Genomic DNA, 23,236 nt, shown 5'->3' with positions numbered 1-23,236 from the left:
CATATTGTATATGCATGCATAGTCCTCTATCTAATGGAGCCTTGACTCAATGTACTACTGTATATAGCTCTGCATTTATTACAAATGCATAGTTTCTTACTCATCATTGCATTCTTTATGATTGGGTGCATTGGACATAATTGACCACTTGCAGACAACAGCATTGGTATATTTTTTATCTATAAAGTGATTTTGGGTAAACTTCCAGCTTAGCAAAGTAAGTTACTCTGTCTGAGTTCTGGTAGTTACCAGTTATGCACCTTCAAGTGGTTGTATTTTACTGTACAATGGGTTTTGACCAATCTCAGTAAAACTGCAATTTCTTATTATGCACCATGGACAGAGAATAATTTGCATAAAAATCTAAAATTAGATACATTTATATCCATTGATGAATTTAAGGGCAACATAGAGTGTAGTGAAGGAGACATGTATTTGTTTTTCTTAAGAGGTCAGTATATTTATGTACAGTAGCATTGTATATGTTTACATTGAATATATGTTGTATATTACATTGTATATGTCATAATTTAACATGTTGTGAGTTTGTACAGCTGCTGCCTTGGCCATGTCTCTCTTGTAAACAAAATTTTAATCTCAGTGTGACTTCCTGGTTAAATAAAGGTATAAATTTAAAAAAAAAACACCTGTTTATAGACCTTAGAAAAGGTAGAATGGAGATAACACATCCATCTTGTTTAGTGGGGGTGGTGTGTAGAGGGTTAGCATAACTGATGACCTGAAGTGGGCACAAATTATTAAGGCTCTATTCAAGATGATTTACCAACAGCTTCACTTAAAAAAAACAAAAAAAAAACTAAAGAAAGCCCAGATGTCTTTCATCCCGGTATGACACCTGCTGAACACAGGATTGCAGAGCACTGTAAAGGGGGGGAGAGTATTAATGGCACACAGCTGCATTCTGTTCTGAAGATATAATACATAGACTGCAAAAAAATATTATGAAGGACCTCTTCGTCCTGTACAGACACATTTCTCCTTCTTTCATTTCAACAAGTGGTACCGAACTATAATCACTGATAACATCAGATTCAGAGACAGTTTTGATCCACATATCATAAAGTTAGTCAACAACCACTCATACTGACAAATGCATAATTGTTTTTTGTGAGTGTGTGTGTAATGCATAATGGTGGATATTGAATATGTAGGGCTGGGCAATAAAATGATAAAGATAGTCATTGCAAAATAAGTTTTCCTTGATAGAAATATAAGACATGTTCGATAGAAAGTTGGTAGAATTAATTCCAACCTTGTTTTGACAGACAACACAAAAAACCAATGATAATGAGAATAGCAGAGCTCTGAACCAATCATGTTGCTAGAAAAGAGTTATAGCCACATCAGGTTAGGTTGATGCACACAGCACTGAATGTAATAGCAACTGGAAGCATCACATTTGCTAATGTTTAGGCTGCAGCAAGCCGTGCACTATGAAGTTAACTTGTGCTTGCAAAATGAGCTCAAAATGTCACTCGTACTTACAAAATGCATTTTCCTTGCGCACGGCCTGTTGGCAGTAATCTAAATCTATAGTGCACGCCAGTACTTCAGGAGTGGGAGCGGTATAAAAGAGAAAATGAGCATAGAAAATTTTAATGAAAACTTGAAAAAAATCAGCGTTACCAAGGAAGACTCGGCAACGGCCATAGCCCAAGGCTCAAAACACATCAACATTGTTAAAAAGGAGGGTATGAGGAAAAGTGTGGAGATATTATGGCTATTTTAAAGTCCCATAACAGGCAGAGTAGCGTGCACTGCAAATTATGTCGAAAGCATGTTCCCACAAAGACAGGTAATACCACTAATCCATACCACACAGAGCCATCCTTTAGAGCACACACAATGTAAGAATTTACAGTCCCTTATCAAAGCAAGTGCTACAGTAATGGGGCTTTCTTCCCCCCATTTTTTAAGGAGAAAAAGTCATGTATGGTTGATAAAACTGATTAACATGATCTTGAACAACGAAGTGGCTGAAGACTTTCCCCCTTTGCCCAGCTGTCCTTTTCTCTTTTTTGTGACGATTCTGCTGCTTTTTAATACAGATCTTCAGAGGGGGCTTAAACAATTTCTGAGCACAAAATTGAATGTCTTTTGCACAGAAAGGATAAAAAAGAGCAGTGTAAACAACATGTCTTGTTAAAGCTTTGTAAGCAGGCAACCAAGTACTATTCTATATTGAAATAAAGTATGATGTATGTTAATAATTGCTATTATTTCCACAAAAATGTCGAATGGACACAGAAGGTAGGAGCTGTCTACGTACAAACCGCACATATACTGTAGGTTTAAGATTAAAACTTGCTTTTCTAGTCGGCATATTACTGGTAGCTTAACAGGCACTCCCCACTTTCTCACAGCACTTTTTGCTTATCAATACAAGCACACTGTAACCAAGCGTCTGCTCACAAGCTCTGAGATGAAAGAGGCTGTTACTAACTCTTTTTAGGACTGTTAGTAAACTCCTCCAGCCCCCTCCTCTAGCATGCCCCATTACAGCTGAACAGTGTCAGGCTTTCTTACATTTCTTTGATACCAAAATTGATCAAATTTATCACAGTTTCCCCTCCACACCTCAATCATTCACTCATTCCGATCTGCCATCACCATCATGAAGACTTACTTGTTTCTCGCCTGTTGACTCTCTTCCCATCTCTGAACTTAATAACTCTAATTCTTCCTACTGTCTGCTATATCCTGCACCCACTCCTCTGCTGAAGACATGCTCATCCATAATTAGTATTCCTGTTGCCTCATTGATAAATGCATGTTTCATTTCAGGTTCTGTCCCTACTGCCCCCAAAACTGTTGCAGTTACCCCAATTCTTATAAAAACCTGACATGGATCCTTCTTCTCTCTCCAGTTACAGGCCTATCTCTAATTTCCCTTTTTTGGCTAAGATGATGGAAAGCGTGGTTGCTACACAACTGCATGCTTTTCTTCTAGACAATACACTCTATGAGCCTTTTCAGTCTGGTTTTCGTCCACAGTATAGTAATGAGACAGCTGTTCTCCGTGTAGTTAATGATCTTCTCCGGTCTGCAGATTGCGGTTAATTTAATACTCTCCTTCTTCTTGACTTGTGGGCAGGATTTGACACTGTTAATCATGAAATCCTCCTCTCACGTTTCTCCGCTATAGGGATCTTTGGCTTAGCCCTTCAATGGTTCACATCGTATCTTTTTAATAGGCAACAGTTTGTCATACTCGGCCGATATAAATCTTTCACCTCACCTGTGTCGCACGGGTTTAGTCCTTGGGCCATTACTGTTTCTACTTTATATCCTTCCTTTGGGTCAGATTATTTGCAAACATGGCCTTAACTTCCACTATTATGCAGACGATATACTGTTGTATCATAGTACATACTCCCCTACAGACTTGCCTCCCAGCACGCTCACTGACTGCATCACTGATCTTAAGCTATGGATGGAAAACAACTTTCTCAACCTTAATGCCAATAAAACTGAAGTGTTACTGGTAGGCCCAAACTTCCTACTTTCTAAGGCATCCAACTTCTCTGTTTCTATTGATGGTACACTTGTCAAACCTGCTCCTGTTGTCAGAAATCTTGGTGTTTTGTTTGATTCATCACTTAACTTTGAGCTACACATTAGGTCTATTTCCAAAATTTCATTCTGTCTTCTCCATAACATTGCCTGCCTCCTTTGTTTTCTGTCCTTTAATGATGCTCAAACTCTGGTTCATTGTTTCATAATGTTTCGTATTGATTACTGTGATTCCCTCTTCATTGACCTCCCTTCAAAAGCTATACAGAAGCTACAGTACATTCAGAAATCCGCAGCCAGAGTCCTTGCCCACACAAAGCATTTTGCTCACAACTCTCCTGTTCTCTTCCAACTTCACTGGTTACCGTGAAGGATTAAATTAAAGATTCTGGTTCTCACCTTCAAAGCCCTACATAACCTTGCCCCTCTCTACCTCACTCACCTCCTAGCTCTATACACTCCTTGTCGCTCTCTATGGTCCACGAAAAGTAATCTCCTTTCTGTCCCACGCACCAGACTCTCCACCCTGGCAGACAGGTCCTTCAGTGTTATGGCCCCTCAACTCTGGAACTCTCTTCCTCAGTTTCCTCGAGATTGCTCCTCTTTCTCCACCTTTAAATCTGAACTCAAAACTTTCCTCTTCAATGTACTTTTGTCTTCTGTGTGATTTTTTTTTTTTTCTCCCCTCTGTTTGTAAAGTGACCTTGGGTTTGTGAAAGGCACTCTGTAAATGCAACATTATTATTATTATTATTATTATTATTATTATTAATAGCTGACCGGTGAACTTCACTGCACTCTGATTAAGTGCAATTGCATTAAATTGCAATTATTAAAAATGATTACAAATCTCTTCTTGTTTTTGCGCCTTTGCAATCCTCTTATGATATAGAAACAGAAACTTTGGGCTGAGAAATGCTAATACTTTATAGAACAAGTGGAAAAGAGTTGGAACAGACAAGTTCTTTCAGTAATTTAGTCACGTCTTTGAACAGTTGCAGAAAAGAGACAACAGTAGTATCTTTTTGTTGATGTAGCCAATCGTCAAATTGCTGCAACACTGAATTCTGCACTATATCTTGTCTCCACAGACCTGATTGAGTGACCCCGTAAACTTGCCTTGTTGTCCAGTATGTTTAAAATACATGACTACCTTTTTTATGCTAGCCAGAAGCTATGCAACTTTGGATGCTTTCTCCATCACTTGACAGAATTGTATTAAGAATGTGGGCACTATAGTTTAATCTTGTGTAGCCGCACAAGGAAGCAATTGTGTTTGCTCCTCTGTCAGTAACAGTCAATTCCAAAAACTCTTTGAGACAGTAAAGCATGAACTTTTTCACCCAGTTTAATTGTGGTTGCCTCAAACAGGGTCGTAAAAAGCACCCTTGACACAAGATTGTAGCTCTCATTAATATAATGGATGGTAGCAGATATGAAATAGGTTTTCTCAAAGTTTTTGATCCAAAAAGCATTTGTGACAGCACATCCATATTTAACAATCTGTAGCATGTTATATACAATATCCGTTCTCAATTTTTGGCTTTATCTACCATATGCCGCGATTCAGTTGTATAGTCGATATATACAGAATGTTTTTTGTCTATTAATTTGTGGCTTTGTTTTCCAACCATTTAAAACTGTGTGACAATCAAGAGTCCAAGACTTCATAAAGGTTTTTCCCAGCTGCAAAAGGGTTTGCAATAAGTAGCACGATGTGCATATCACAGAGTCCAAAACAGAACTCACTATAGTAGCCCAAGATGGAGGCTTTAAAGGCCTGTAGAGGAAGTGATGTCAACAAAATGGCCGGAACCAGAAGTGACGTCAGCAAAGGGGCCTGCTTCAGGAGTGACCCTTTAGCTGCCTCCTACTCGCACGTGCGTGATAACTGTTTGAATCTACACAAAGGAAATTATACAGTATAGAGAGTTTTTTTTCTCCTGTAAAATGTGAAATCTTTTGACTGGTCAGAATTAAGACATTTTTTATTTTGTATCACCTATTTTATTTATTTGGAATTGACCAATTTAGTTGTGCATTTTGTTTGTGTTCTCCTGTAACTCTTGAAGCTTTTGACTTGCCAGAAGTAAGATTTTAGTTTATTATATTTATCTATTTTATTTATTTGAAATACAGTTGTATTATGTTCTACAGTACATTTGTCATGTTTAGCTTCTGATAGGAAAAAAATATATTTACACCAAAGTAAACCTTATGATATCTTCACATCTCACTTAGGAGTGAAAAAGGAACCTTTAATCTTGATAGAAATAGTGATTTGATTTATTTTGTGATATATATTGATATTGACTAATATGAACAAAATTATCGTGATAAAGATTTTTTTTCCTTATCGCCTATCCCTATTCCATTGTATATATTGCATTAAATGTGTGATGTGGTCATTTTTGTATTTAATGTTGGTATTGTATTACAGTCAGTGCTGTATTTGGCACAGGCATATCAGAATTTTATTGTATAACATACACATGACAGTAAACCTGCACAAGGAATCTTTCATAGCAAGAGGATGCACTGAGTACTAATTGGATTACTGTAAAAAATATCCTAATGGGAGAGGGTTATTTTTCAGACTCTACTATAAATGCTTAATATGATTCGCCATATTAATATTTATTTGATTACCATTATGTTTGTCTTTCCTTACCTAAATGATTTTTTCAGTTTTTGTACTCAATTGAAATTTTAGCTGTGTCTAATAGTATTGTAAAGATTTATGTAAAAAGACTGCAAATGAATTCTCACCTTTCTTTGAGGTTATATGGAAAAAGCCTATTTATTTCTCCTGATTTGTCCCATTGAAGTGCTCCAGATCTTTAAATACTTCTCTTTATTACTGTATTATCAGAGTCACCTGTAGGAGGGTAGATTTAAAATATCTTTCATAGCAAAGCTGAAATATGAAGACCCACTTAAATGATGTAGTAAAAGCCACCCCATTATAGCATCATTAAGTATTTTTACCCAAATAATTGTCTTTCTTCATTTCAGCACTGTATCATAAGCATGTATTTCACGGGTTTTAGCCAATGTCCTTACAACTGCTGTTATTTATATGTGCATATAATATATACAGTGATCCCTCGCTATATCGCGCTTCCCCTTTCGCGGCTTCACTCTATCGCGGATTTTATATGTAAGCATATTTAAATATATATCGCGGATTTTTTGCTGGTTCGCGGATTTCTGTGGACAATGGGTCTTTTAATTTCTGGTACATGCTTCCTCAGTTGGTTTGCCTAGTTGATTTCATACAAGGGACGCTATTGGCAGATGGCTGAGAAGCTACCCAACGTACTTTTCTCTCTCTCTCTCTTGCGCTGACTTTTTCTGATCCTGACGTAGGGGGATTGAGCAGGGGGGCTGTTCGCACACCTAGACGATACGGACGCTCGTCTAAAAATGCTGAAAGATTATCTTCACGTTGGCTACCTTCTGTGCAACTGCTTCGTGAAGCGACATGCTGCACAGTGCTTCGCATACTTAAAAGCACGAAGGGCACGTATTGATTTTTTTATCTGTCTCTCTCTCTCTGCTCCTGACGGAGGGGGTGTGAGCTGCCGCCTTCAACAGCTTTGTGCCGCGGTGCTTCGCATACTTAAAAGCAAACAGCCCCATTGATTTGTTTGCTCCTTTTAAGAGGAAGATATGTTTGCATTCTTTTAATTGTGAGACAGAACTGTCATCTCTGTCTTGTCATGGAGCACAGTTTAAACTTTTGAAAAAGAGACAAATGTTTGTTTGCAGTGTTTGAATAACGTCCCTGTCTCTCTACAATCTCCTGTGTTTCTGCGCAAATCTGTGACCCAAGCATGACAATATAAAAATAACCATATAAACATATGGTTTCTACTTCGCGGATTTTCTTATTTCGCGGGTGGCTCTGGAACGCAACCCCCGCGATGGAGGAGGGATTACTGTAGTCTTTTAAATTCTGGCCAAGAATTATTTGAACATTCATGGATAAAAAGCATTTCCAAGTTATTTATTATCATCTTTTTGTGCAACTTATTTATTTTTTTATAAGTATAAATACATAGCTTCATTTAGTAGATGCATACCCCTGTCCCCATATTATGTGTATTCCAAATACAGCATAACTGATTCTAAATTCTCAACTGTCCATACATCCTGACATCCAAATAGACAATAATTAAAAATGCATAGGGATAGCTGATTAACAAATTTCACTTAAAAAGGATTAATGCTTGCATCATTTGTGATGACACTTTGATAACTACTGTATAATAAACTGACCTAGACATGTTCATCATATATAAGAAAATGCACACCATCCCTAAAACGTTTTACCGCTGATGCTTTTTTTTGTTAAAATTCTGTTACTGGAAAGAAATGATTTCTGGAGCTGTTTTATGTGTTTTTTTATAGTGGTTATCTTTCCTTATTTGCTGAAGGTAAATGCTGCTTGTAATGGTGTTTATCTTTAGCCAAGATGATTTCTAGTTTCTTCATCATCACTCTCAGGAAAACTGTTCAAATTTTTCAAATTGTCAGACCGCTAAACCAGGCAATGGAGTTGAAAGGGATGACAGACTGGATCACACTGTGATAAAAAGAGTGAGTTTTTTGGGGAGAAATAACCACTGGTAGAATTTAGTATAGATATTTTTGTATATTCTAGCATACATTATTATTAATGTAAGTTCCTAGATATTTATATTCATTCACTATTTCTGCCACTTCTTCCCAGACAGTACTGTTTGTAGATAAAGATTTCTGTCCTCCTAAAATCAAATGTCATTTCTTTAGTGCAATTAACATTTACAAAAAGATGATCATTATTGCACCAATGCTCGCATTGACCTATTGTTTGTGTATGTGTATACAAATGCATGATGATGCTAAAGTAACCAAAAAGGTCACTTAATTTGACCACCATTTTTCTATAAGACACTGGAAACCAGTAATTGAGGACACTCCTGACTTTCTAGTTGAGCCACATTTTACTCCTGCTTCTTTGGTCCTTCTGAAAAGGCAGACTGACTGAAGCAACTTGATGCCCTGCAATCTCTTAATTGAGTGGTTCAGAGATAGTGTAGACATCGAGCATTCCTACCTTTCTTTGATACAAGCCCTTCTGTTCTGCTTTACCCACATCCCTGTTTCATGAATGTTACTGTTTAGGGGATTCACTTCATGATGCTCTGAAAGTCTCACCACTTTTTCTTCCATGACATTCTTTCCGTTGGTTGGTCTAAATATAATTTGTAATACCTTAATGGGCTATTTTTTGCCGTCACTTGTCAAGTGATGATGGAGTAAATGATTGGCCAATTCAGTTTGACACATCTACTGCCTCTCCCACTTGTTACCGTGGGCTCAGTTAAAAACTTCCACAATAATAAACAACTTAATTTCACTGGAATGTTGTACAGTGGGCAGTGAGGGAGTGTGTTGTAACAAATACTGCAGGCTTTTTAATTTTTTTTTTCTTGTAATGAAGGTAGTACTTTTGCAATGATAATTACAGTATATCTATTTCTTTAACAGAATGTAATTAACTTTTTAAATATGATTGTGTCAAGTGGTTTTGTTTCCTATGTTTGATAGACATGAATTCCATTTTTGATTCATTGAATTTTGTTTTTCCTCTTCATGTGAATCTATTATCTGTGCATAGGTTGAAATGGTTTCTGAGATCTACCAGTCTGGCTCCAGCTTTTGGTACTATTGATCAGGAGATCTTGCTGTTATGACTCGAGGATCTGGTGGGCTTAAAAGGGCTGCTCTTAACTTGTTCAGGTCATATCATATTGGAAGACACTTCAATAACGTTCAATTCCTCTTTTTTATCTACTTGCTCCTGTTAAATGTAAATGTGGTGTTCCTCTGGGATCCAATTTGTGTCCCATTTTCTATATATCTTCATCTTATAGGAGTTATTTTTAGGAAGTTTAATATTTCTTTTCACTGTTATACTGATGACACACAGGTTAATATTCCTGTTTGTAATTCTGCAATTAAACTGCTGCACAATTTTCTTGTATGAGTAAGATCCTGGATGGCTAACAATCATCTCGATCTAAATCAGAATAAAATGGAACTGCTGATAGCTGGTCCTGTAGCCAAAGCTCAAATTGGTTTTGAACATCTTGGTTCTTTCGTGGACTTTTGAAAACCTCAAGTTTGTAATTTTTAACAGTAACCTCTCTTTTGAGAAACAGATTAATTCAGTGGTCAAGAGTTTCTTTTTCCAGCTTGTTCTTTTTGCCAAGGCCTTTTTTCATCTCACAGGGAACTTGAGAAAGTTACTCGTGCTTGTATCTTTCCTTTGGCTTGATTACTGTAAGTTGGGGTGTTTATTTCTGACGACCTCTCCTGGACAATCAACATCCACTGTGTTGTCAAGAATGCACAACAATGCCTCTTTTTTCTGAGGAGACTGAAGCAAATTGGCTGATGAACAGATTATGTATATGTTGGCCAGATTTTTGTAACATGCTATTCAATTTGTTCTGACCCATGGTACTTTAGAAGGAAGAAGGTGGGATTTTGTTCAGTTTCTGCAAAGTAAGCAATTCTTTGATTTACAGATAAAGAGCAATTAAAAATATAGTCAGTTTTGTCGTGCTTAAATGAATGTAACTATATTTGTTAAGAGTTTGTATCTGTGCAAGCAAAATGAATGCAAAATATTTTGTAATACTGATTACTCTGTTAGGTGTTATAAAATGTAGAAAATCTTGCTGTACAGGGCATGGATAAGAGATCATTACTCCAGCCAAGTGTATTGAGAATATATAATTGCTTCTGATAGTATAAGCAATGAAACCCCTTGGTTAAATTAATTCTTCCATTTTGTAGCCAAATAATTATTTATAATAAATCCAAAGAGAGTTTTTAAAAACAGTGACTTGAATTGGTTTCTGGCTTCAAGATAAACATAATTTTGCAATTAGTGATGACAATAAAGGAACTGTACTCCTAAAAAATCTGCTCTTTTAAAATGTACAGAATTGCCCACTGAAAAAGGAAATATTCACAATTTTGTGACAATAAAATATTTAGAACCAACATGCTGTACCCATCTTAGAGGGAAGCTTGCAGTGACTACCTTAGATGTGCATTATTTTAAAATATATTTCTTCACAATTTCAGTGAAAAATAACAGATTTATGGATATTGTTTTATTTCTATGTGACATTACAGTAAGAACACAAAGCTTAACTGTTGCAACAATATCATACACTGCAAAAAAATAATGAGCTTTGTTTAGTTAATCTAGGATTTATCTAATCGATACATATAGAATTTTGCACGTGTAATGGGAAAACATTGTGTTGTAAGTTTTTTGTGTAAAAATATCTCAAATTGGCTATTTGTATTAGTATGAGAGAAATTAACATTTTACATTTAAAATGCACTATTAGTATTCAGCAGGGTCTCCTTTCACAATAGTTGTTCTTTTGATAGATAAATTAAACTTATTGTCTGTCAATATGCAAATCCAATTATAGTATTTTATCTTATTAAGCTTCCAATTATTTATATAAATGAAACAAAAGAACCTAATATAGGTACACATATTTTACATAAATGAATTGTTGCTGGTGCTAGTTTATCTTTGTACATTGTCTAAACATTTAATTAGTAAATTAAGCACATTAAGCCATACTTTATTCATCCCAAAGTAGAAATTTCAGTGTTACTGCAGCCAATACAAAAAACTACAGTGAGTTCAATTAAGATGAAATAGGAAGATACATATAAACTAAATGTCCATAATCTAAAAAAATTACATGATACAAAGCTGTTGTAACATCTAATGACACTTTTACTTCACCTCCACTTCCTACAGCACAATGATAAAATCAGAAGTGTGCTAAAGAGGCTCCATAGGTTGACTAGAGTGTCATGCAGAGGACATGAAACATTGTTCAAAGATTCACTTATTTATTCAGGGCTCATTTACAAAGTAACTGTCTACAGCACTTTATATCATTAAAAATTAAAGTGTAAATAATATTAAGAAGAAATTAAAAAATCTGATTAAAAGCGTCTTTTAATAAAGTCTTCAAATCCTGATTTAAACATATCTAGTTACTTCAGTCTCAGAACAGTATCGTATACAGCTGCTTATGTAGTAAAACTTGCTGATCCAGCTGGGTTGACAGCTGCTGAAAGATCCAGGAAAATCCGAACACAGCAGAATTCAGAGTCACAATTTATTAACAGATAACTTAATACTCAAAGCCAATGTGGTCTTTGTATTGTGGACAACTCTAAAATGAGACTGGTCTTGATCATTAAGATTGCTAGTTGACAAATGATAATGCAGTTGATTTGCAACACATTTATCTCTCAAAAACCTGAGATAGGAAAAGTGAGAAGTATGAGAAGTAGGATGGCAGTAGGAGTCACGTGACACTTCACAGTGATGGCTGGCTAGGGCTTGAGCTCCGTCCCCTCATGTTAATAAAACCCACTTTTCGACTCTACTACTAAATCGACAGACAGTACCATATTTCTCACCTTCACCGAGAACAGATGTCTTCTTCAGGCCAGATATTCTATTCCTTGCCTACTAACTTGCTAAAGAAGCTGAAATATCCTCAAATGGATTTCAGTATCAATATGGATGCCTACTGGGCCTCGATGAAAAATGTCCTCCTCAAACACACCACCACGCTGAATGCTACAATGCAGAGCAACTTTGCTGAAATACGGGACGACCTGAAAACTATTAAAGAGGAGCAGGCGAAACTGAGCAAGAATGTCTAATCTCTACAATCCACCATATCCTGTCACAATATGGAGTTGAAGGCTCTCTGTAAAGAAGTTGCTGACTTGAAAGATAAACTGATCGATGAAGAAAACTGGTATCAAAATAATGGGCTTAGAAGGACAATCCGATTTACTTCTTCCCAAACTTCTCAAACTTTGCCCCAGCGATCATGAAGGCTTATTGTGTGTACACTGGCCAAGCTCATGCTGCCAACATGTGGTCTGCTTATAATAAAATTTCTGAGGTTTTCGGACTGCCAAAAAATTCCGTCGGGAGGCATGCTGTGTTCAGAACATCTATTTTGAAGGCTCATGGATCCGCTTCTTTGCACAGCGAAGGAAGCTTTGAGTACTGAGAAAAGCGCTATATAAATACAATGAATTATTATTATAATGGCCCCAGTTTCCCAGAAAGCATGTGCAGCCAATTGTCAGCCATACTTGCTCTATCCTGCAAAGCTGGAAACAAATCTTGGTTCAGTGCATCACCTTTTCGACTCACCCCCTGAAGCACTTGCAGTGACTGACAACTTTGTTTCAACTGGCACTTTCATGCCGCGGAGATCTCGGCATTCACTCTGTTGCAACATTATATTCTGTACATCGTTGGTCAAGTTTTGGCTGTGAAGTGGCTATTCAGGTTTCTGTCTGCCTTACCTTTTTTTTAATTTCTTAAAACCCTTCCACTCCCCTGTCTCACTAAGGAAGAGGCTTCTCTTCTAGATGCCCGAATCTCTTTTCCTGAACTTAAGACTTTACACTTATTGAATACAGGCAAGGCCGAGATGGATGGGCTCCTGCCTGAGGTCATTTCTGCATTCTGGAAACATGTATCCCTTTTCCTTTTTAAGATGATCAGTGTAGCTGCCTCCTCTGGCCATTTAAACCCTAGTATTAATATTGCTATTATTACTCTACTTTTAGAGCAAGGTAAAATATACTCTGTGTCAGAGTTACAGAACCTTCTCTTTCATTAATACGAATACAAAACTGCTAGCTAAAGTTCTGGCCTGCCAATATCAGAAAGTCATTAGCAAATCAATCCACCCAGACTAACCTGGTTTCATACATTCACGATTAGCCTCAGATAACTTGAGAAGACTTATGCATGTCATTAATTTCGCTCCCTCCCTTTCTAGCCCTGCTGCGCTCCTTTCCCTGAGTTCTCTTAATTCAAATATCTCGTGTAGGGGTGCTAGGCAAGGCTGTCCAATGTCTGATTTACTCTTCAGCTTATCTCTTGAACCGCTCACAATTGCTATCCGTAATTTCCAGCTTCTAACTCCTATTACAATTTCAAATTCCACTCATTTCATGTCCTTATACAGGTGCTGGTCATAAAATTAGAATATCATGACAAAGTTGATTTATTTCAGTAATTCCATTCAAAAAGTGAAACTTGTATATTAGATTCATTCATTACACACAGACTGATGTATTTCAAATGTTTATTTCTTTTAATATTGATGATTATAACTGACAACTAATGAAAGTCCCAAATTCAGTATATCGGAAAATTAGAATATTGTGAAAAGGTTCAATATTGAAGACACCTGGTGCCACACTCTAATCAGCTAATTAACTCAAAACACCTGCAAAAGCCTTTAAATGGTCTCTCAGTCTAGTTCTGTAGGCTACACAATCATGGGGAAGACTGCTGACTTGACAGTTGTCCAAAAGACGACCATTGACACCTTGCACAAGGAGGGCAAGACACAAAAGGTCATTGCTAAAGAGGCTGGCTGTTCACAGAGCTCTGTGTCCAAGCACATTAATAGAGAGGTGAAGGGAAGGACAAGATGTGGTAGAAAAAAGTGTACAAGCAATAGGGATAACCGCACCCTGGAGAGGATTGTGAAACAAAACCCATTCAAAAATGTGGGGGAGATTCACAAAGAGTGGACTGCAGCTGGAGTCAGTGCTTCAAGAACCACCACGCACAGACGTATCCAAGACATGGGTTTCAGCTGTCGCATTCCTTGTGTCAAGCCACTCTTGAACAAGAGACAGCATCAGAAGTGTCTTGCCTTTGGACTGCTGCTGAGTGGTCCAAAGTTATGTTCTCTGATGAAAGTAAATTTTGCATTTCCTTTGGAAATCAAGGTCCCAGAGTCTGGAGGAAGAGAGGAGAGAGGCACAGGATCCACGTTTCCACAGTCAGTGATGGTTTGGGGTGCCATGTCATCTGCTGGTGTTGGTCCATTGTGTTTTCTGAGGTCCAAGGTCAACACAGCCATCTACCAGGAAGTTTTAGAGCACTTCATGCTTCCTGCTGCTGACGAACTTTATGGAGATGCAGATTTCATTTTCCAACAGGACCTGGCACCTGCACACAGTGCCAAAGCTACCAGTACCTGGTTTAAGGACCATGGTATCCCTGTTCTTGATTGGCCAGCAAACTCGCCTAACCTTAAACCCATAGAAAATCTATGGGGTATTGTGAAGAGGAAGATGCAATACGCCAGACCCAACAATTCAGAAGAGCTGAAGGCCACTATCAGAGCAACATGGGCTCTCATAACACCTGAGTAGTGCCACAGACTGATCGACTCCATGCCACGCCGCATTGCTGCAGTAATCCAGGCCAAAGGAGCCCCAACTAAATATTGAGTGCTGTACATGCTCATACTTTTCATGTTCATACCTTTCAGTTGGCCAACATTTCTAAAAATCCTTTTTTTGCATTGGTCTTAATTGATATTCTAATTTTCCGAGATACTGAATTTGGGACTTTCATTAGTTGTCAGTTATAATCATCAAAATTAAAAGAAATAAACATTTGAAATACATCAGTCTGTGTTTAATGAATGAATCTAATATACAAGTTTCACTTTTTGAATGGAATTACTGAAATAAATCAACTTTGTCATGATATTCTAATTTTATGACCAGCACCTGTATGCTGATGACAGGCATCATTCTCTACCTAGGTAATGTCCTGACTGACATTCCTTGCGTGCTAGAACTGTTCAGGTGTTTCAAAGCACTTTCTGTTTGCAAAATTAATTGGTCTAAATCGTCTCCCTTACCCCTCAATATTATGTGCTGTCAATTCTCCCTCCCATCTGTCATCCTTTTATCTAGTAGTATAAGATATTTGGGAGTTGATATTACTGCCTCAATCTCAGACATATCTAATAACTATTGCTGCATCTTCAGTGATGCAAAAGCCTCCCTAAATATCTCACTTTTCAATCTTATTTGGCCATTATCACAAAAGACCTCATTAACACCATGCTGCCACTTCCACCTCCTACTAAATATTGGGCTGAAGTTAGGTCACTGATCTCAATGTTCCTCTGGAATGGCAAGAGACCAAAACATTTCAAGCCTGGTTAAAGACTGATTGAGTACAGGTGTAGCAATGCCTGATCTAGAACTATACAATTGGGCTTTTACTCTCTGCTCTATATTGTCATGACTGTGTCCTCCCCCTCACCCCCTTTTGTGGCTCCCTATAGAATCCTCCCTTGCTTTTCCACTTTCTCTTCAGGGTGCTCTGTTTACTTCCTTGAAGTCTAAAGCCACCAAACTTTGCTTGGGACCTATTTTGCCATATGCCATCAACATGTGACATCATGTGGAAAAGTTACTTGCACCCTCTGGAAAACAGCACTCCCTCACTCCTGTACCTCATAACCCTGCTTCGCAATAGTTGGCCGGCCATCTATATTTCCTCCCTGGCAGCGTCCTGGAATTAGAGTGCAGGGGATCTGTTCAATAGCTTGGGGCTTATGAAGTTCCAGTCTTTACAGGCACATTTTAATCTCCCTGGTTCCAGTTTCTTTTTCAATCTTCAACACCAATCAGTGCTCAGAACATGTGGGATTTCCCTGACTACGCCCCTCCCAAATCACTCATTGTACTCTCTGTTTTGTTCTTTCTCTCCTAAGAAAAAATGCCTTTCCCCGAACTCTTTACTTTGCAAAACATCTCTCTCTTTGGCCCAGAGAAATTTCTCCTCTCCCTTCACCCCTTTCATGGGACACAGTCCTCTCCGTGTAAGGTTTTGTTCTAGAAACCCAAACTAAACACACACACAAAAAATAAAGAAATAGGATGGTAATTGTTTTCAAACTTTAAAACCCCTATATTGTTTTTTAAGTAATAATTAAATAATTGCATTTTTTAAATACTGCGTAAAGGATTACACCAGATGGAGGTCGGTGACTGACTAACCATAAAATCAAAAAAAAGATTATGAAGCAGCAAGTTAGAGATTAGAAAAGATGCATGAATGGGCTCTTATGAGAAGTATTCAGTTTGCATGGAGCCTAATTAGGCCAGCAACACTAATTCATGTAAAGTTAGGGAAAGAATGCAGGGAAGAATATTTAAAATTATTTGACAATGGCTCAGAACAAGTAGTTCTTTGAAGTGTTTATCTTATTTACAATGTAGTCCAGCTTCTAATAACCTGCAACTATTAAATAAGAGAATGTAGAAGCCTTTTGAGTAGAAATAACTCTATTTATGTTGGAAAAATAAATCAGAAAGTTGGTTACATTTACTGTAATAACATAGGGATAATAATTAAGTGTGTTAAATTCCTGATTGCTTTAGATTTGTGTGTTTCTGATTTAATTAACATTTATGAACTAGGAACTGAACCTTGAATTTTCAGTGTTAATACACTTAATAGGGTCTATCATGTCTGATATGTATGGCAAGCAGCATTAGCATTTATGGATATTCCAAAATGCATTTTTAGATATCTGTAAATGCATTTAAGACATCTTAAAAAGTATTGTAAGATATCTCAAATAGGTTTGAAGATATCTTGAAATGACAGTTGATTTTGAGATGTCTCAAATACAGTTCAAGATAACTAAATGCACATCAATATATTTTGAAATAAGTTCTTGTGCATTTTGAGATATTTAGAATGTAATTCAGTCTCTATGCACCCTGGGTTTATCTCCTGTTGCAGTGGTAATGTCTATTATTGCATTACAAACTTCCTGCTTATGGATGTATAGGGTTAAAATCTTATTAGCCTTCTCTTAGTGTTCATAATAATGCTGCAATTTAAAAATAAGTTGCTCATTTTGTTTTGTTGTCAATAGATTAAATCAAGAGATCTAGTATTTTCATAATCTATTTTATAGATCTCTATAGTCTGTTTTGAAATCTTCAAAAACTCAAATTTTATTTTTATGAGAGAGAGATTAAATATTTTTTCCTTTTAAAACTGCCTTCAGAGTTTGCCAGAGTGTTCCTGTAGCAACCTCTGGGGGTGCATTTGGTCTCTAAAAAACCTCATCTACTAATGGCCGAGGACTAGAATGCCAGTTATGAGTTGAGTATGTAGGGCATGATGATATAACATCCAGAACAAGAGAAATATGTTTAGAGATGATAGTAGCATTGTACTTATAAGACTTGATAGTGGGGGAAAAAATATTATCAATAAGCAGATATTCTTGAGTAGCCATGATGTTCTGACAAGAAGAAGGAATAGTCTCTGGGATTTGGATCTAAAAATCTTCATGGCTTTGATAGATTGTGATCCATAATAAATTGTGTAATCGTCTTTGCAGTTTTAGATATTATAGTTGCTATTGTTGAGGACCTATCCAAGATTGGATCTAAAATGCAATTAAAATCTTCAGCCAATATACTTTGTATCAGGAATTAATGTAAAAATATTTTGCTTAATTTTTTTATCATCCATATCATCAGGTGCATATATATTTACCAGTTACTTTAGATTGGAATATGTTCTCCATCTCCCAGACACAGCATCCTTCAGGATCAGATACTATGTCTCATACTGCAAGTGAAATTGTTTTATGGATTAAAATTCCCACGCCTCTAGTGTTCTTATTTCAGCTAGAATGAACAATTTGGCTCATCAAGTTTCAGTCTGTCAAAACTGGTCCTTACCTGTTAGATGAGCCTCCTCTAAGATTCCTATATTGGCTTTAACACCTGTGAGATGGGAATACTTTTTTATATTTAGGTTGTAATTGAGGCCTTTAACACTTAAGCTTATAAAGTTTCATGATTAATCGGAATTGTACTGCTTCTGAATGTTAGGAGACATTTTGATCTTAAATAAAAGCAGTGAGTTATTTCAAATTTTAGCTTTTCAACTTTATAACATTTACGTTTAATGTAGGTTTTACCTTTAGTTCTAGTTCTATTAAGGGGCGGTTTTTGAACTCATACATTTCCTTTGATAAGCACTTTGCTAGTAGAACTTCACATTTTAAGAGATTGCTAACAGTATTTTGGACAAACACTTTGAATCTGTATTTTTTCTCAGTTTACTGTAGTTGTGTGTTAGCTAAACACTTCCTCACCTTTTAGCTTGTTTGTCATATATTTTACCTAGGGTTGATTCTTCTGATTTTCAATGTTAACATTTGCGTTTGCTCCAGTGTCAATTTTGAACTCAAACTCTTAGTCATTTCTTACCAGTTTCACAGTTTAGGAATTGTTACAGTTTGCCATTTTTACAACAATTTGTAACAAACTGCAGAAAAATAACAAATTTTCTTCAACATCAGTCAAACAAACTTTTTCTTTTCATTGTTTCATCGTCCTGTCTCTGCATTTCCACCTGTTCATGGCCCTTTTTGTTTTGCATTTATATTATAGAGCCCTTTTCATGCATAATTTGTTGTTCATCTCCCCCAACTCTTAGAATTGCTTGTTCCCTCATTTTGTCATATTCTGCTGCTAATGTCTTGTGCATTTATGTCTGTATTTACCTACTAATGTTGTAACAGCAGCTCAACTGAAAGTTTACAAGTAATACCAGATTTGACTTTTGGAAAAGAAGATATCTCCTGGTCCAATATTCCTCTCTTTAGCTTCTGCCATATGTTCTATGGTAGTTCTCTAAAGAACCGAGTAGAATGCCATACTTTCTTCTTCTCTTAATTTATCTTTGTAGTTATTTTGTAGTGCCAAATGCATAGACACCAGTCTGATCATTGTTTGGGATAAATAAAATGTTTAATTTCTGGTGGATAAACTTTCCTGACACAATGTGATATTCTTCATGCATTGGATTTTTCTTAATGATATCTTCAGTATGTTTTAAACATTCAGACAGAACTAATCAATGATATTATGAGAGCAGATTCAGCAATATTGTGCCAGGAAGTCACACATTGTGATAGGCAACAGCCCAGCCAGTATCCTTCTCTTTCCTACTTACCACGACATAAATCACCTAAATTTGGTCTCTGGATAATATTTTGCCTTTTATATCTTTAGCAGTTTTTCCTTCTTTCTAAGTTTTCATTTTAATAATTTTTTTAGGTTTATAATATGCTTGGGTTATTTTTTTTTTTTGTGAGGGGGGAGTACAGCCTGTTTGATAGCATGCATGCACTGAACTGCATCCCAGTTCAGTTACTTTTTGTACTGTCTTCCTTTCCTAGCATGTGTGAGTTATTCTGGCTTGGGTTTCTTTGAGGAATTATGTTCCAAACATATATTGTTAGGCTGCCTGATGTCTGTAGACAGACCTGATATGTCTAAGTGAAACCTGATGGACAACCTATGGTTCATTGCTGCGAAAAGGATTCTGTCCAAACCAGAAGAAAACATGTTTAGAAAGAAGACTGAACAACGAAAGAAAAATCACGTGGCCATACTGCAGTGCACACATTCAGTCCCCAAACATTGCTGCAATCATACGTGGCCTGAAACTTTCTTAATCTTTTCTCATAATTCACATCCTAGAGCACTGAAATTAATCAATTAATCAGCTCTGTTGCATTTTTCTTCACACAGCGCATTCAGTGCAACCTATTGTAGTATCCAGTTAGCCTTCTGTTTATATCTTTTTTGTACTTTTCTGCACCATAAGCATAACCTATATTTATTTAATTGTCGCTTCCAAAATTTCAAAATATTTCAATTCTGTCCAACAATGTCTGCAAGGGTATGGTGTTTACAAATGTAATCAATTAACATTTGTCATGTGAAACAAACAGAGGAGGGCTTACTCCCTGCGCAGACATCTCAGTTCTAGTGTGATATGAAATACCAGTTTGTATAGTTATTTGACAACCGAAAAGAATTAGTTTTTTCAGGATCAGCAAACATTTTATGAAATTTACTTAACAAGGACTCCATTCTGCTTCGAAGGCAGAAGAGCACACTGCAGGCCCCACACGTTTCTGGATGGCCTTCTCATTTCAAGTAATATATTTTATCATCTTTTGGTACCATCATCCCTGGAAAACCACACCGTTGTGAAACAGCTGCAGTAATCCTACTTGTTATTAGTAATATGCAGTGAACGAACATACTAGTTCTTTTGTACTTGTCTTGGTGTCTGAATGAATGTACTGGTACAATAACATTAAAGAACAAATCTTTTTGAGGCATGCGCAGTGAGTGCTACAATTTATATTGCATTCTGTGACAGTCGGCAGCTATCATCTTAACTTCATTTAAATGGCTGCTGTCTTTGGGGAATAGCCTATCAGTAAACTAGTTCAACAAAACAGTCATGACGACAACTAGCCAATGACTGACTTGGTATGTGACACCAAACACCTTTCATTGATCGGTTCACTTTGACTGAGTGACTTTGATACTGTCAGTATGTACACTTACTGATTGAATGAACCAGTAAGTTCGTCCATGAACTGCTGATGAGATTCGCATTACAGTACCTGAACTAGTTCATTGAAAAAATCAGTTTGTGTACTGACAAAAGACTTGCAGTATACTGAATCTCAGTTCGGTTCACTGATGATATATGTATGGGAGATTGCAGAAAGGACGAGATATAAAAGAAGGAAATTGCAGGAGGTTAATCCAAAACTGAAATCAATTTTATATAGTCATATTTCTATGTTCTAACATTTTATTGTGATGTGTACACCTCTTCTAAGGTTCTATTTGTATAATTGTTTTTCTATTTATTGTTTTGTAAATTTTATTTATTGTTCTCTTCTGATACTTTTATTTTTTCTGTCATCACCACCTGGTAAAACAAATAAACTCAATGTAAACATGCTTAAAAAAAGCACTGGAGACTTTGTGGGTTTTGTTTAACATTCATATGATGTTGTGCAAAATAAAAGTGCTTTACATCACAATATTGACTCTTGCATATTGATTTTTATTAAATATCGAAATTGAAAGTTTAATATATTGTCCAGCTCTACCTCCAATAGACTGGCATATTGAAAGACAAAGTGCAGAGTTATCACTATTATTGTTTGCCAGAGGAGTCTCATGTTTTAAGAAAATATTTCTCTGATGCAGGTTACAGTAGATTGGTGTTGTGAAATTCTTGCTTACAGTCTTCCTTATAAACAATAAAAAAATGTATGTTATAAATTGCTTAACAGTATTATAATATTAAACAGACAGTTACCATATTTGTGGACAATTTTATGTTACAAAGTAATGTGGTAGATAGTAGTACCTTAGAGACCGTCAAAACTCAGTATGTTATTTTGGAGAAATTAGGTGAATAGGATTGATGAGTGGTATTGGGCTGAATGGCCTGTTCTTGCCAAATAATTCTAATTTTATAATTAACAGACTTGCAATTATAAATGTATTTTTAAGTCTTTACGTGTGGGCAATTCTGTTCCTGTACTGCTTACCTTACAACAGGTGAAGAACTTAAGACTTTGCTGACTTTAATCCAATGAGAAGTCAAGCAAGATGACACCTTTTATTGGCCAACTGAATCGATTACAAAATGCAAGCTTTTGAGGCAACTGAGGCCCCTTCTTCAGGCATATTGTAATCAGCAAGTTGTTTACAACCTGCTTGACTTCTCATTGCAAACATAATGGCCAACATGGTACAACTACTGACTATAATCCTTAATTGTATTTTAGCCTTCCTGAGCAAACAGACAGTGTTAATGTTGTCACTTAGTTAGTTATTTTCCAACAACAGCTCACAGTGAACAATGAATTAATATTTTGATTTTTAAAACATATGTTCCTGTTTTGTCCTAGTTACTACTGCTTTAGCCTTCACTGACTAAATTTGACCTAGAAGGAATGAATTTTAAAGGGTAGCTTGTTGTCACTTTATTCATGGCTTGAACCCTCTATAGACAATGACTGTGTTGGTGTGAATTCTGTGTAAAGTCTGTTCACCTCAATTACAGATGACTTTAGATTCAAGAGGTGAATGAACTATAGAACTGCAGCACCATTGTATCAATCTTATTCATGACATTGGCAAACCTAAGGAACTGGTTTTAGAAAATGACAACTCCACTGGTTTAAATGGGTCATGCTTTGATTTACATCTGTGCCACTGCTGTAGGCTTTGAGTTGGTTCAGCTACATAACTCAAGATAGAATCGTAGGGTATCACAGATTTTGGGGCTGGGGGGTGTAATAATAGTATACACCATTATTAGATAAGAACTTTCATAAACTGAAATTATTTACACATGTTAGCTGAGAAAAGCCAGGCAAGATAATAGGACTGCATACAACTAATAACATCTGTACCACTGGTGTTTAAAACATTTTTTTTACTTTAAACAGTAATACTTTTAAAAATAAGTGGTAATACTTCTATTTTGGTTATTTATGGATTTACAGTATAATTAGCAGTCAGATTTGTGCAATAATGCCACAACAATTGTGTTATTTACAGAGTTGTTTAAGATAATGAAATTCCAGTAATCATGTATAGTACTTTTGTGCATGTGTCATAAAAATTAGTAAACGGAACTAGTTTAGCACCAGGTCTTAATATCTAAATAAATGAGAGTTGCAGTCCTAATTATTAAATATATTTTCCTAGTGTAGACTAAGCTGTTTGTGTTAATCATATCTTGACAAGGGAACACATACTGAATAAATCTGTAATAATTTCCTCTACAAAGTTAACCCCTGGAGTTCAGAATTAAACCTGTTGTCCATTCCCTGTTGTGCCACATTATGCTGTAGTTGGTTTGGTAATATATAAATTAAACAATTAAAAA

At 36.4% G+C, this 23,236-nt stretch overlaps 2 protein-coding genes across 3 annotated transcripts in view; both read left to right on the top strand.

The window, feature by feature from the left end:
• Positions 1–23,236, top strand: part of ccser1 (coiled-coil serine-rich protein 1) — a 1,824,576-nt gene that overhangs the window by 180,764 nt on the left and 1,620,576 nt on the right. The gene's annotated exons all lie outside the window — the stretch shown is intronic.
• LOC114652016 (multimerin-1-like) overlaps positions 1–23,236 on the top strand; it is a 627,482-nt gene that overhangs the window by 492,499 nt on the left and 111,747 nt on the right. The gene's annotated exons all lie outside the window — the stretch shown is intronic.

The sequence above is a fragment of the Erpetoichthys calabaricus genome, chromosome 5 (genome assembly GCF_900747795.2).
Source record: "Erpetoichthys calabaricus chromosome 5, fErpCal1.3, whole genome shotgun sequence".
In the NCBI taxonomy this organism is placed as follows: Eukaryota; Metazoa; Chordata; class Cladistia; order Polypteriformes; family Polypteridae; genus Erpetoichthys; species Erpetoichthys calabaricus.
This window is presented reverse-complemented; position numbering and strand designations above follow the sequence as displayed.